Source organism: Papaver somniferum, chromosome 6 (assembly GCF_003573695.1).
Source record: "Papaver somniferum cultivar HN1 chromosome 6, ASM357369v1, whole genome shotgun sequence".
NCBI lineage: Eukaryota > Viridiplantae > Streptophyta > Magnoliopsida > Ranunculales > Papaveraceae > Papaver > Papaver somniferum.
The window spans coordinates 127,047,023-127,063,469 of NC_039363.1; the positions used below are offsets into that span (position 1 = coordinate 127,047,023).

At 40.6% G+C, this 16,447-nt stretch overlaps 1 long non-coding RNA gene across 1 annotated transcript; it reads right to left on the minus strand.

Moving 5' to 3' along the window:
* Window positions 1-7,663: 7,663 nt before the first annotated feature.
* LOC113289215 lies at window positions 7,664-10,306 on the minus strand. The gene is made up of 2 exons (XR_003330921.1): window positions 9,073-10,306; window positions 7,664-8,053 (listed from the first exon to the last, which is right to left on the minus strand). It is a non-coding gene; the product is annotated as an uncharacterized LOC113289215 (long non-coding RNA).
* Window positions 10,307-16,447: the final 6,141 nt, after the last annotated feature.

A 16,447-nucleotide genomic window follows, 5' to 3' on the forward strand; every position in this document is an offset into this window, starting at 1 on the left:
CTTGGATTTGTTCGGGCGAAGATTCGACGTCGACGGGATGGGCTTCTTGGTTGTGGGCGTGTGTCATCATGTTTTGATGACTTGGTCTGCATGCTCTCCACGTGTCTTCTCACATACACGTGTTTGATGATGAAATATGTACACACAATTTTCCCTTTTCTTCGGGCTTGAGTGTTTAGTGGGAGCATTGAAGAAAATATACATTACATATTCCTCCTCTCTCCTAATAACTTCTCCTAGATACTTGGGTACGTTTCTCACTCGTGCATTAACTGCTCATTTAATGGGCACGTTTCCCATTCCTCCATTAACTTCCTTCTCTTTCTTTCGAGTATATAAAGGAGAGGAGAAAAAATTAATTTCATTCTCCTTGAAAATTAGTTTCATTCTCCCTGTCAGACTTCATCCTTTGTTCTTCAACCATTAAATTCTCTCTTCCCTAGCATTAATCACGCTCGTTTCTTCTTTGTTTCTGGTTTGTTCTCTCATTTGTCTTCTTTTGGGATTTTGTTTGTGGTGGTAAGGTTTCTTTTCTTCGTTTCTGTTGTTTTAAATTTTGTGTTGATTGTAAATTTCCTGCTGCTTTTGTACCTTGTTTGTGATGAAGAACATCTTTCGATGCATGTATGCTAGTTTGCCTCCGTTCTCCTTCTCAAGTCGAGGAGGCAAGTGTTTCAATTGTATTGATTGATTTTTTTTTTTTTTAGGGTTTCTGGGCTATGCTGAGATGAACTGTTAATTTTGTGGTTTTTTGATCTTTGGTGATGCCCTCGTGTTTGCTTCTAACTTGTTTTTTGTACCTCCTCGCAGCCATGTCTGACCGTCCGCGGCTTCCTTATCAAACTCCGCCTTACAGTCTGCCGAGATCCCCTCCGCGTAGAGAGTATGATACATCTCCACATGAAGGAGATCTCTCTAAATTGTCGCAGATGGATCCCCGCGGTAATAGAGTTTCGTCTTCTTCTGGGACGAACGCTTCACCTCCTAGGAAGGGGGATCCATAGAAGGGCCCTTCCGGGTCTCGATACGCTGCCAGCCGTGCTCCTTCTCGTCCTCGTGATGACTCCAGGTGTACGCAGACACCTCCTCGCGGTGACACCTTTGATATTCCCCCTCTTCGTTCTGTAGTGCCCGTGCAGAACCCTCTGTCGCCGCCTCCAGTACTTTCTTTCAAAGGGAAGAACTCCAAAGGTGCTGTGCCGAGAGCTGAATCATCTAAAAATCCTCCTTTCAAAAGAAAAGCTTCCGAAGCTTTTGTTGGTTCGTCCGATCCCGCGAAAGAAGAGGAGGTTGTCCCGGTGATACGCAGCGTTTCGGTTAGCAAGAAGAAAGTCACGTTTAAGCACATTGACCTTGAAGTTTTCAAGGAAAAGCATGAGCTCCAAGCCTTCGAGGTTCGTTTTTATGCCCCTGAGGATGATATTACTTACGAGCTCATCTCTAAGTATCAGTTTGATGAGTTTTATCTATTGACTACGGTTGGAGCCTTCGAGGCGGGTCTTATGCTGCCGTTGTATAAGTCTGGTGATTTCTTTTATTATGATGTGCTGGCTGGTCGCGAAGGCTCTTCCACCAATACTCATAGTCGTTCTGTGTCGCAATTATCAGGGAACTATCTCCGTGCACTGAGGGAATGTTATCTGCGGAGTAAGGGGGAGACGACGATGACATGTTACGTTCCAAATCCCGCTGAGAGGGAGTGGTATACTCCTGAAAACTTCAACAGCTCCTTTGGGGATTATGTCAATAGTAGGAACCGTAAACCGTGGAGTGTTAGTCTTCGTAACCTCGCTGCTCCTCGGGGCGAAATTCGTCTCTTAAGTGAGGTGAGCGATGCCAAACTGAAATACGTTCCAGGCACCGAGGGGTCGGCTCAAACTTTTTCCTGCTCGTGAAAGGATCAAGCGTGACCATGATTATGAGTGGCATGCCACTGTTATTGAAATTGTTGGTCCTTGGGCGTATGGTTGGATTCCCGGTCCGCGCGTTTGGCGTCCTTCTGAGAGTAGCATGCCTCATGAATCTCCTCCTGCTCGTTATGGAGATTTCTGTCCCTGACGTTTAAATTTCGAGGGCATGAACTTTCCTTATGCTCTAGACGTTGTTGATGGAGACGAGGAAGAGGGTTCTGGTGCTATACTTCCACCGAAGAGTGCCGCTACTACCAAGGTATGGTTATTGCAGATTCTGGCCGCGCCCCTCCTTTTTTGAAAATCAAACTTTGTGTATGAGGAAATAACTCTTTTTGTGGAACGTGTATTGGTTTACAGGTGTAGGAAAAGAAAAAGATTGGGCCCAAGCAGTCTTCTACCATTGTGACGGGTGAGGCTGAGGTTCATGAAGAAATTACCAGTCCCGTGAACGAAGAGTTTGCCGAGGATGAGGAAATGTCTGATGGGGAAGAACGCACTGATACTTCCCCTCCTGATGTCGAGGAAGAGGTTGGTGCGGGTTGTGATGGTGTTGATGGGGGAAATAATACCGCGGTGGCCGAGGGAACCTGTCCTTTGGACATGCCTTGTTGAGGTTAGAAAAATCGATGCATATCCTAACCCCTCCATTTTTCTTAGGAACGACGACCATGTTTGAGATCCATGTAGGGTACTTGACTTCCTTGATGAACCCTGCTTCTAATAGTTTCCGAAGTTCTTTTTCCACTGCCTTATGATACTCCGGTGCAACTTTTCTTATTTTCTGCCTGAAAGGTGGCGTGCCTGGTTTGATGCGCAGCTCGTGTTGGATTATTTTCGGGTCAATCCCCGGCATATCTCCTAGCTTCCAGGCGAATACATCCGCGTATTCTTTAAGTAATTTGGTTAAGGAATCTTCTCTTCTTTCGTCCATTATGGTCCCTACTTTGATCATCTTCGGGTTTTCTTCCGTTCCTATGTTGATTTCTTTTACGGGCTCTACTGGTGTGAACACCGGCATCGGATCTCCGAGGACTGGGACGTTCTTTGATTGCTATTTGGTATGTTTCTGTCCTTCGTTGGCTGCTGAAGTACCTGTTTCTGTGTTTAGGACATTATCATCTTTTGTCAAACCCCTCCATGTGGTTTCCTTGAGGAACAGGTCTATGGACTTTTCTTTCGCGGCTTCTTTATTTTTAATTCTTTGGGTTTTTCGCTGCTCTTCTTGTTCGTTGTTGATACGATCCTGAGTGGTTTGGCACTCTTTTGCAGAGACCCTATCTCCCTTGATCTCCATCACTCCCTCAGGTGTAGGGAATCTGAGATATTGGTAGTAAGTTGCCGCCACTCCTTTGAGTTTATGTAACCACTTTCGTCCAATAATGGCGTTATAGGGGGATGGGGCGTCAACCACGCTGAATCGTGTTTCTACTTTCATGGGTCCGGCGTTAACCTGCAACACGATGTCTCCCAATGGCTTCGTGGGTGCTCCATTGAATCCGTAGATGGTGTAATAAGAGGTCATTAGCTGTTCTTCATGGAGCTTCATTCGTTTGAATGCGTCGTAGAATAGAACGTTTACTGAGCTTCCCCCGTCTATGAGGATCTTTTTGAGGTTACATCCAGCCACTGGTAGTGTTAGGACCAAGGGATCGTTATGATCTTCCATATCTTCTTCGATATCTTCAGCATCGAAGATAATAGGTGCGTCCATCCACTCTTCGTGCTCGTCCACCTCTACACCATCAATCTTATATAATTCGCAGTGGTCCTCGAACTACTTCCGTAGCCTCTTTCCTATCTGCGCTGTAAGGGAGGGCCCCGCGGCTTCGGAACACGAGATGGTGTTGATTGTGCGGTTTCCCTCTGGAAGTTGGACTGGCTTGGTCCGTTTGGATCTATCCTCGGAGACCACCTTTCGTATGTAATGTTGGAGTTCGCCAGCATCAATCAGTTTTTGGATCATTATTTTGAGGTTTTTGCATTTCTCGGTCTGGTGTCCATTGAAGCAGTGATATTCACAGTAATCTTTAGACTTCTCGGTTCTTGGGGGCTGTTTTCCCTTAGACCACGACCACTCCAAATTTTCCCTTCCTTTGATCTCTCGCAAGATCCGAGCATAGCTAGCATTGAGCTTCGTGTAAACTTGATCTTCGAATTTTCGATCGTCTTTTCGTCGTTCATCTCTTCGTTCCTTCATATCTTCGTGAGGCCGTTCCACTGCGCTATTTCTTTTGGCCCCATTGGTTTGTTCTGCGGAATTGGTACGGTGAGACCTCTGCGGGTATGCCCTCGGGTTCTCACGATGGATTTCTTCAAGATGAGCGTACTTTTCAATAATTATTCGAAGATCTCCTTCTGTCTTAGGCACGCTTCCATGAATCTCAACAAATAGTGGACTTATTCGGTCTAATCCCCACTTGTATCAGTTGATACTTACTACTGGGTCCACACTCCCTATGGCTTGGCAGATCTTGTGCCATCTGTTAGTGTATTCCCTCGTGTTTTCCTTGTAGCCAATTGCCAGCGAAAAGAGCTTATCCATTCTGGCGTTAACAACCTTGTTATACATGTAAGTTCTTAAGAACTTTTATGCGAGTTGATCGTAGGAGTGGATGCAGTCAGGCGGCAAATTATCAAACTAAGACAAAGCCGATCCCTTCAGGATTGATGGGAAGTATCTACAGAGTACGGCGTCGTTCTGACTCCATCTGGCTAAGACACGGTTATAATACCGAATATGTGCAGCGGGATCACTGGATCCGTCATAGCATTCGAAGGTCGGGACAGGGAACTTCAGCGGAATAGGGGTGTTGGACAAGCGATGAGTTAGGGGCGTGGAGTTAGCCTCTCTCATGACCTCTTCTAACCTTCCCCCGTCTTGTCTAGTTTTTAACTGCCTGATCTCATCCATCATTTCATCACGCAGCTCTTCCATCGCGCGGTGGTGCCCTACGCTCTCCTGCCCGTGATATTATGACTCTTCGTCATTATAATCCGGGTCGGATGCGCTACTTCCCCTAGCCGCATCTGCTACGATGACTCTTCGGTCCCGATTAGGTTCTGGTGCCTTTGAATTTGCTTCATCAAGTTGTTGGCTGGTCTTCGTGCTTAGGGCAATCCGGTCTTTTAAATCTTGATTTTCTCTGTCCAGCAAAGTTACGGCATCTGCGTAAACCTGCTGGCTCTTCTTCAATTCTTGAAGCTCAGCCATCAGTCGATGTGATTGGTTTGACCCCTGATTAGGAGTCCCAGCTCGTGCTACTAGGTCCATGGTGCCGCCTTCTTCTACGGTTTGCACTAAAGGTGGTAGAGGATCAGCTTCGATTGTTGGCATTTCCAAATTTGGTCTTTCAGGCTGAGTTCCCATCTGCGGTGTTAGAACCGCCGGCACAGTTTGATTCTGATGTGTTCTAGATTCAGCCACCCTTTCTTTTGGTTGATGGAATTGATTCGTAACAAAAGTTTTGCTGGTTTCTGCAGCCTTCGGGGCTGCCGCAGCCGTACTGTACTTTGTAGCCGCTGCTCTGAGATCCGCGGCTGCAACGGAGTTAGTGTTCATAGGCGAAGTGATTTCCGCAGTATCCTGCCTCTGACTAGTCATTTTGGCTTTGTCTCCTTTATGCTTGCTTCGGGTGATGACCGGGGTTGTCCTTGGTGCTTCCTTTGACGAGGCTTTGGATTTTCTCGCCTCCTGCGTCTTTTCCATCTTGGGTCCTTTTGTTGCTTTCTTTCTGCACAAGGTAATTTCAAACAGCGAGAAACAGAAATTTCCGTGCGGATCAGGTTAGTTTGTGAAATACCCTATTCCAAGATGGGGAGAAACTTCCCGAGGGCCACAGAGAAAACTTTAGGGAGGCTCATTTGATTAAAACATATGAGTTAAAATACATGGGTTAAGGTCTATTAAAAGTGCGGACTCATTGAAAATACATGAAAACGCGTGAAGATCCCTTGGAAGATGCACATAGATCCTTTGAAAATGTACGAAAACCCACCGAAGAAACAGGTCCGTACGAGATCTAAAAAATGTAAATCCGTGGATCTAAGCAATAAATCTTTTAACCAGTTTAAACTGCATCGATAGATACTGTTAGAGCTAATGAAGATAATGGGTGTGTTTTTGAAGATAAAGTTAACAAAAGATAAATACTACTAGAGCTAATGAAGCAGGGCAATCATATGCTAGTTTAAGGTGAAATCACAGGATAAGATAAATCTTTTACCGGGACGAAGTCCCTGTTTCTAGCGCCATATTGTGAACACGTAAATCACGAAGGCATCTATATGTTCACAAACAATGTTCGCATTCTATACACATGCTCGCACTGATGAGACGATTGTATTGATTCCTTGGCTCAAAACCTTCGGGTTTATCATTGCCTCGTCTAATATCATCACCAGAGGCGTTCACATAGAGGAAGATAAAGAAAACGAAGTGTAAAAGTAATACTCGTGAAGTATGAAATGGATGTAAAGTGCTGAAATGTAAATAAGACTGGGATTTACGTGGTTCAGCACTAAGGCCTACATCCACGGGGTTGTCGTTTTCACTATGCATTTGATGATTACAGAGGTAGTGGAATGACTTTGGAGTTTACATAGGTCTGCGAATTTTAAAAGGTAAACTTACACTAACAATTCTTCTCTCTCGACTTCTCTCTAAACCTCTCTCCTTTTCCATCCCCCTCTCTTGGTGGAGAGGGGGTATTTATAGGGTTAGAGTGTGGGACCCGTTTCTGAGAGCCGTTGGAACCTTATCTTCTTGTCCTTTGTGTCCATCACGCAGAGGTCTTCGTTCATTGCTTGATCACGCAGAGTCATCCTCGTTCGTTCCACGGGTTGATCGACACGTACACTGCTCAGAGTGTTTAATGCGGGTAGTTGAGACGCATGCTCGTGTCAGACAAGTGTCTTCTGCCCCTGTCACGTCCATGTCAGTCAACCTTCTCTTCACCGTTGATCTTGGATTCTTTTGGGGATGAGATAAAGCAACTCTTCGGGAGTTATTTGGTGCTCCGCAATACACTGTGCTTTTGGTACATCCTTTAACTTCTGCCCTTGGATTTGTTCGGGCGAAGATCCGACGTCGACGGGATGGGCTTCTTGGCTGTGGGCGTGTGTCATCATGTTTTGATGACTTGGTCCGCATGCTCTCCACGTGTCTTCTCACATACACGTGTTTGATGATGAAATATGTACACACAAATATTGGCATTTACTCGAAATCCACCCCCATAACTAAAATATGTGTCCTCGCCTAAAATCACTATCATTGACCGAAATTTTCCGTTGCAATTTAAAACCCATCATCGATGTGTAACATCAGTTTTATGAGACAAAATCTACATGATTTGTCATTGTAACCCAAAAATTTTGTCGACACGACTCAAATTGCTTAGCGACCCAAAAGTTACCAATAACCTACAGTCTACAACGTTTTCCACAATTTATATTACGACCAAAATTTGTCTCGTACTGGTACAAAATTTGACCTATGACCCAAATTTTGCTTGGTGATGCATATTCTTTCCTTGAATAAAAATCAATCCCGTGAATCAAAATTTGCGTGTGATCAAAACATGCCATCAGGATCAAAAAATGGTTTTATGATCTTAAGTATGTCCCATTAGCCAAAAAAAAAAAAAATTGAACCAAAACCTGCAACCCGACCTAAAAGTTACCTTGGTAACTTTCTTGAACGTATACAATGGTAAATGGGGTTAGGTATCCCCACCGCCACACGATGCTGATTAATTTAACTGAATTTACTGACTGAATTCAGTTTATATATTTATTTATTTATGACAAAGAGTTTTATATCATATATGGCTAAAAGGATTGCAACCATTACTATGATTTACAACTGGTTTTATAACTTGAGAATCACATCTTCCCAATTAAAGAGGATAATTGCAGTAGGAACCAAATGAAATATATCTGAGCTAAAAGACCAGATTATAATAATAGATTTAATATTCTGAATTATGTCAAAACTCTATTTAACTCTTCTGCCAAATACTCCTGCAATTCTAATGACATACCTCCCTTGTTGTGTCGCAGTGGAAGAAGAAGATGTTTGACTCATTTTCTTCTTTCCCATATAGTTTGCATGAAGTGTCTTGTACTGCAATTCTTTTGTGCTGTAGATTAGCTAAGGTTGGTGACGACTTGCAAAAAATAGACCAATAAAAACTGACACTTTTGGTGGTATTTCATTCTTTCAAGGGAATCTTGTGTATTTGGCATTAGTAGTTGTTTCTTCGTTGCTTAGTCTTTTATAATGCTATCAAAATAACTTATTAAAATAGAAACCGGCGGGTTCTATTGGAATTCCGATAACTTTTGACGGAATCCTTTTTTTTTCGGAAAAGAAGTGAGCCTTAAAATATATATTGATAATGTCGATTTAGGAAATCGAAAATCTTACAGAAAATTTTCAAGATCATACATATGTCATCCAATTTGTAGAGTTTCCACCAATTCTTTCATATCAATATCCATTTAGACCTAAAAACAGTTCCAGGGACCTTCTCTCTCTTAATGGAAATGAGCAAACATTTCAGCCAAACTTATTTTAAAACAAACCAATACGTGTCAAAACACATAAGAAAATGACTAGATCAAATCCAACCCAATGTTCATCAGAAAATGCAAATAACATGAACTTGAGTTTTTCGCTTTAGATTGCCTAATGCAATCAAGGTAGCAGTGACTCAAGTAATAGTAGAAGTGACCATAAAGTAACCAAAGTGTCTCTGATAACGGTGGTAATTTGAATAGGTCTTTAAGTGTTGGTAACGAAATAAATCGGGTTGACTTGGCTTTGGAGATGTGGTAACATTTGTAATAATCAACGAACTTGATGATGATCTTGAGCGATTAGATACTATCTTGGTTTTTATTACTATACCTAAAACAAATAAACCTAAAATTTGAGGATTAGCATCCAAAAGGATCCCTAGCTCACTACTTATAGGGACTAAAAGGGGAACTTTAAAAATTAGCATAAACCTAGGTCCAAAATCCGAAACAGACTAGATCTAAACCTCAATAGTTCAGTGAGATAAACTAGAGACTATAATTCACTTAAACTTAAAACAATATTAAAATCTAAAATTGGATCAACATCCCAAAGAGAAAAAACAAACAAACTGCAAACCTTAGTTGGAGGAGATGAATTTATCCATGATGTTGTTGTTGCTTCCATTTTCTCGCAGATTTTCCCTGAAGAAGAAGATGATATGTTCCGAGTTTTTTGTTATGATTGATTACAACCCACAATTGCTCCAATAGATATGAATCCAAGCAGAAAAGATGAAAAACAATCAATAAACCCATGACCCAAAGTACACCCAAAATGATAGCTAAAATTAAATTAACAAACCATAGAAGAAAGATCAAGAGAAAGTAGAGCGATTAGTGGTTATTAATCTACTCAGATCATCTCCAAATGAGCCGATCTGAGCAGAGAAAGATCGAAAAGTTGGTGTTTTTGTTGAGAGAATAGTTTTGGAGAGAGGGAAGTTTTGGAGAGAGGAAAGATCAGGCCCGTTTTGTTGGTGGTCTGATGGAATCCTAAAAATCCTATGCGGTTCTGTTTCGTTAAGGTTATCAAATATTAAATATTTTTGCAACAAATTCCGTTAAAATTTAAAATCAGTTAAAACACTCTCAGCAACCATCTAGAATTATTGAATTAGTGAACTCCAAGAACTAAAATCTGCACCTCAATACCTAATCGAAAGCAGAAAAAAAATAAAAAAAAATTTGTTTTCCACAACTTTAATAAACCCAATTCAGAAAATCCACTCAACTCGGAGAACTGAATCTATTATTCTTCACCATGAAGATCAATAATCAATCAAACTTAATTCATGAAATTAATAATCAAAATAATTTCGTAACTCGTGTAAGATCAATTGAATCAAGCAAGATTCAGGAAAATACTGAATTCATACAACTGAATTAACTATCAATAAGTAGGATACTGAATCAACATAAGACAACTAATTTTATCATCAACTGAATCAACTGTGAGATAGTCATCTTCTTCAAAGTTTAGGGAAAGGTGAGAGAGTTCATAATCATATGTCAAAGAAAAACATTGAAAGAGTTATTGACTATAAGAGGATTTTGGAAGAGTGAAGGTGGCACAGAAGAAAGGAACAAGATCGGGTACTTGAGGGAACGAAGAAGTAGGTTTTGTAGAAGCATCACCTATTGGTATCAGAACTTATCGTAACGGAAACTGGCTCAACCGGTTCCGTTATGATATCCTGAATAATATTCCATAACTTTTCGTTTCTGACGTTCGATAACCTTTATGTCGGATAATATCCTATAGGATTCCGGATTAACAGAAATTGCTATCGGATTTTGGATTGGTATTGACAGCTATAGTCATTTATAAAACCTTTGGCGAGGGAACTTCTCATATATTGAATTAAAACAGATGACAAAGTCTTCTTGGTTTGATACAATTCAGAGTGCCAACTCTTAAATCAATTTTACCTTGATCATTAATGTATTCATCTAGACGGTTCAATTTAGTGTTTTATTTCTTGTACGTTGCTGCATATAGGTCTTTAGGATACCTACACCCATAAATTATCATTCCAGAAATAGATTCATTTTCCATTTCAGTCTACAATTTTCATGTTTTCCTGTATTTGATCATTTGTATTTAAGAGGCCCTTTAGAAGATTCTCCCTTGTGTCCTGCTCATAACAGCAGGAATTAATGCATCTTCTTTAAAAGTTGTACTCTCCTGCACCACTTTCCTCTATAGTTTTTTTTTGTCGGACTTATATCTCCAAATACATTTAGATAGGAGAGCTTGTCTCAGATTTATCCAACCCAAATTAAACCACCTTGACCTTTTGGTTTATACATTTTATCCCAGCACATCTTCAATTTATTAAGAATTTTGCGGATAATATTCATTATTTTCTTCTCTATTTCAATTGGAAGTATAATTAAGTATAAATAGTAAGTGAGATAACTAGAGAAGTTTCTCCTAATCATTATGATTTTTCCAGCCTTTAAAAGATTACCTAGTCTTCCACTAAGCAAGATTGTGCTCTATCATTTCTATCATTGTATCACATACAGAGTAAGCTTTAGGTATAACTCCCAAATTCTTCAGCTAGCAATATACTTGCATGCACCAATGTTTGTCATTGTGCTTTTCTCATGTTTTGTTTTATATTTTTCAAATCCCTAAACGACATAAGTATGACAATTAGACACCTTACTTCACTGTCTACATCCTTTAGAAATGTGAAGGTGTCATGATTAAATTGGAGACGAGACACCAATACTTCATTTTACATGAAAATAAAGCCTTCTATTCTTTCCCTTGCTGAAGCTTATTGCATTAGTTTGGTTAAAATTCCACCTATTAAAACAAATAAGAAATGTGATAATGGGTCGCCTTGGCTTAACCCATTAGATGGTCTGAAATTTTCAGAAAAATATCCACTTACTAAAACTGACAGGCATACCAAGTTATCCATCTTTGTAATTTTCCTTCGAACCCATGCTTCTCCAATATTTTGAACAATAACTCTGATCCGCCATTTTCAAATTCTCTTCCCATGTTCCTTGGCATAATATTTCATGTCCTTGTTTCTTTAATCTTTCCCCTATACATTTACTTGTAATCAAGGCCCCATCAAATATTTACTTCTCCTTGAGGAATGAACTTTGATAGGTTGGGACGAGGTTTGGGATTATATTTTTGAGTCTCTGTGTGATTTTTTTGGATATAATCTTGTATTCATTGCCAATTATAGCTAAGGGTCTAAAATCCTTTGGCGTACTAGTATCTTTTTTCTTAGGCACTAAGGTCAGGAAAGAACAATTTGACCTCCAATTCATAGCCGGCTGTATGGAACTCCTGCAAACACATAACAAGTCAGTTTTCTATTTTCAAGTTCTATAAGTTTAAAATATTTTCTTTCACAAGTCTAAACGAACCTATTATTACTACAACTAAATTGAAAATCACATCAATTTTTGGCACCGCCGACGCGGACTTGTCTTTAGGCTAGAGTTTTTAGATTATTTTTTTTAGGTTTTTATTTGTTTTTCATTTTTATTTTATTTATTCTTCTTTACGTTTTTGGGTTTTTGTCTTTTCCTTACAGATTTTGGAGTTTGAAGCGAAAGAAAAATTTGCCAAAGCTTTTGGTGAATACTTAAAGATTTGAAGTGAAAGCGAAAGGAGCGAAAGAAAAGAAGAATAAAAATTAATTAAAAAAAAGAGAGAGAGACATTTTTTTTTTTTGAGAATTTTTTTAGATTATCTTTTTCTTTTGCACTATATTTTTGGACTGTGGACTGTGGACTTTGGGACTTTATTTTTTTTTAAACCCTACGGAAGGGTAATTTAAATATAAACTGTTTGCAGAGAAGGACGGAGATTACGATATCGCCTCGGCCCCTCGGGTTCGTACATGACATAGAAGTCGTGGCCCGAGTCGACTTCAGAGGTTCATACCCCGTATGGAACGGGAGGTAAGTTTATATACACACCCGCGAATCCCCTGTCAGCGGGTTTACTGTATTCCTTCGTTTGCATATAAGCTGAAGAATTGAAAACGGCTGCTTTAATTTCCTAGTAAAGGGAAAGGACTGGCCATACAAGATATGGGTTCGGATTTCATCACCGTTCTCTTCTTTCCCGCCTTAGGAAAACGAAACCAAACGCGAACCTAAGCCTAAATTTTTTGACTAGAACGAGACCTATAGGGTAACGAGCTTAATAGGAAAGTCGTTCGAAAAATATTGGTTGCTCTTTTGAGCATACCTTGAAGTTCATGATGGTTTTTGTGAGTTGAATACGCCGCCTTGTAACGACGGTGAGGCCTTGGGTATCAAAGCTCCACGCAGCTTCCCTCGTCTCTATTCAACTTATTTTTAACTCGGATTGATTCCATAGAGGTTTGCTCAGATTGTTACGAGTTCCTTTTCGAAAGAATAGAAGTTGGTCTAGAAACAATCTTAGTGGAGCCATCATGCTTTTTGTTTGCTAGAAATCTTTAGGTTTGCTTTGGTGGAGTCAGCCTGCTTTGTGTTTGCTTAGAACCTCCCCTCCTTTAGGATTCTTTTATTTGTTTTTCTAGTGTATGCCCGAGGTCATTAGAGAACGGGCTTAGAAAAGAGATAATCTAGGTCGATTGATTAGTGAAAAACCTAGTAGTTCTTCTTGTGGAAGCGGGGAACTCGAAGACTCTTCTTTTGAGAGCCCTGTTTTTCGAAACTTCAGTTTTGAGAATCTGTCTCTTCGTGAGGAAAATACCCCTAGTACTTCAGCTGTGCCAGCGATGGCAACTTTGAAAGATTACATGTTCCCAACTAGGTCCACCCGAGCCTCGTGCATTAAATTTCCAGCCACTACGGCTAATTTCGAGATAAAACCTAGTATTCTTCAGATGATCCCTATATTCTTAGGGAAACATGATGAGAACCCTTATTTTCATATTAGGGACTTTGAGGAAATTTGTGGGACAATTAGAATAAAAGACCTTACGGATGAAGTTTTGAAACTTAAAATGTTTCCCTTTTCCTTGAGAGATAAATCCAAGACCTGGCTGAACAACCTACCATCTGAATCCATTGAAACACGGCAGGAACTTATTGCTTCTTTCGATATGAAATTCTACCCTAAACATAAAACTGCAGCTGTTAGGTAGAAAATTAGTGCTAGTGTGCAACAAGAGGGAGAGTCTCTTTATAGGTTTTTAGAGAGATTCAATGATCTCCTATCCCAGTGTCCTCACCATGGATTTGATAAGATGAAACTCGTAGAGATTATTTATGATGGTTTAGACTATTCAACCAAGGCCATGGTCGATTCTATGTGCGATGGTGAGTTCACTAGTAAAAGCGTTGATGATGCTTTTACCTTCTTAGGAGCTGTCGCTGAAAAATCCCAACAGTGGGAGTCTTGTGTTGAACCCCCCAAAAGACTCTTGGTCAATAGAAGTAGCACCAATGTGGTAGATACAAGCTTCGGGTCTGATGCTAAGTTTGATGCTTTGTCTAGAAGGTTAAAAGATTTGGAATTGAATCATCCTAAACATGGGTCTTGTTGAACCTGATGATAGGTTTAGAGCCTCTCAAGTGTCTAGTTGTGGAATAGAACCCAATAACTCGTTTTGGGAAGGTCAGGTTAGTGAAGAGCAATCCCATGCTGTCTATAACAATACTAGTTTTGAGAACCGTAAAAAGTTTGACCCATACTCAGAGACTTACAACCCCGGTTGGAGAAACCATCCTAATTTTTCTTGGTCTAAGGGTCAGAATCAAGGACAGTCTAGTAATTCTCAGCCTCCCCCAGGTTTTGGTTATGCTAAGAACTCTTCAGGTCAACCCCAGTTTCAGAATGAGAAAAAGACCTCCACCTTAGAAGAAACCCATACTATGTTATCAAAGAACCATGAGATGTCATCAAAGAACCACTATGGTTTTCAAGAAGAAACCATGCAGAATTTTAAGAATAATTCCCAGTCTCTTGCCAACTTAGAAAATCAAGTCGCCCAAATAGCTAAGTTTCTTAGTGAAAGAGAAGATGGAAGGTTCCCTAGTCAAACTGATCTTAATCCTAAAGGAGATAAATCGTACAATCATGTGAATTCTATAACAACCCTTGGGAGTGGAAAGAAAGTTGACAATAAGGTTGCCATGCCTGATAGTGAACATGTTGTAGCTCACCGTTCTGATCCAGAAAATGAGGAGACTGATAGAGTCTCCAAAGAGACCAATGAGGGTCATGCTGACCCCGGATTTGTTCCCAAAACCCCGTTCTCCCAGCTGCTAGTTCCAGCTAAGAGGGAGTCCAACTTTAATGATATATTGGAGGTTTTTAAGCAGGTTACCATCAACCTCCCATTGTTAGATGCAATTAAGCAGATTCCCGCTTATGCCAAGTTTCATAAGGATATGTGTACGCGAAAGCGAAAACTTAGTGTCCAGAAGAAAGCCTTCCTAGCTAGTCATGTGAGTTCTATTATCAAGAATACCACTATTCCTAAGTATAAAGACCCAGGGTCCCCTACTATTTCTTGCACAATAGGTAAATACCGTGTCTAGAAAGCTTTGCTTGTCTTAGGAGCCAGTGTGAACTTACTCCCATACCATGTGTACCTTAAGCTAGGACTTGGTGAGATGAAACCTACCCATATGACACTTCAGTTAGATGATAGGTCCGTTAAAATTCCTCGTGGGGTGATCGAGGACGTTCTTATTGAGGTCGACGAGTTTAATTATCCAGTGGATTTTGTTATCTTAGATACCCAACCTGTCCCTGTCCCAGAGAACCAATACCAGTGATTTTAGGTCGCTCGTTTTTAGCTACATCCAATGCGATCATTAACTGTCGAAATGGTATTATGAATTTGTCTTTTGGTAATATGACTATTGATCTGAACATTTTTAATATTAGTAACCTACCCTCTGAACTAGATGACTCGAGCATAGAAGAGGTGAACATGATAGGAACATTAGTCGAGGAGTCATTACCAAACACTTTGTTAGAAGATCCATTAGAGAAATGCCTAGCCCACTTTGGGATTGATTTTGATGATGACGATGTGATTAATGAGGTGAATGCTTTGTTAGATTCAACCCCTTTGATAGACACTAGTAATGGCTGGAAACCTAAGTTCGAACCTCTACCCGTTTAAGTCTACCCTAGTTCCTTCGTTAGAAAAGCCTCCTAAGTTGGACCTTAAACCATTACCAGATTCCCTGAAGTATGTGTTTTTAGGCCCATCTGAAACTTTACCTGTGATTATAGCATCCGACTTGGATAGTGATCAGGAAAGTAGGCTAGTGACCGTCCTTCAGAATAACAAGGAAGCTTTAGGGTGGACCATAGCAACATTAAGGGTATAAGTCCTACTGATTGTATGCATCATATCTATTTAGAGAGTGACACCAAACCTTCTAGGGAGATGCAACGTCGACTGAACCCTAATATGAAAGAAGTAGTTCGAACCGAGGTTCTTAAGCTGTTAGATGCAGGCATTATCTACCCCATTTCAGACAGTAAGTGGGTCAGCCCCGTTCAGGTTGTTCCCAAGAAATCCGGTATTACTGTAGTCCAGAATGATAACAATGAGTTAATCCCAACCCGGGTGACCACGGGTTGGCGTGTCTGTATTGACTATAGGAAATTGAACAAGGTCACTAGGAAGGACCACTTTCCCCTTCCCTTCATCGACCAAATGCTAGAGAGATTAGCTGGACGTAGCCATTATTGCTTTTTAGATGGATACTGCGGTTATAATCAGGTTGTCATAGCCCCAGAAGACCAAGAGAAAACCACTTTTACCTGTCCCTTTGGTACCTTTGCGTATAGACGCATGCCTTTCGGGCTATGTAATGCCCCTGCGACCTTTCAGCGTTGTATGCTGAGCATATTTTCTGACATGGTAGAACGGTTCTTAGAGGTCTTTATGGATGATTTTTCAGTGTTTGGTTCGTCTTTCGATGAGTGCTTGCATCATTTGTCATTAGTTTTGACTAGG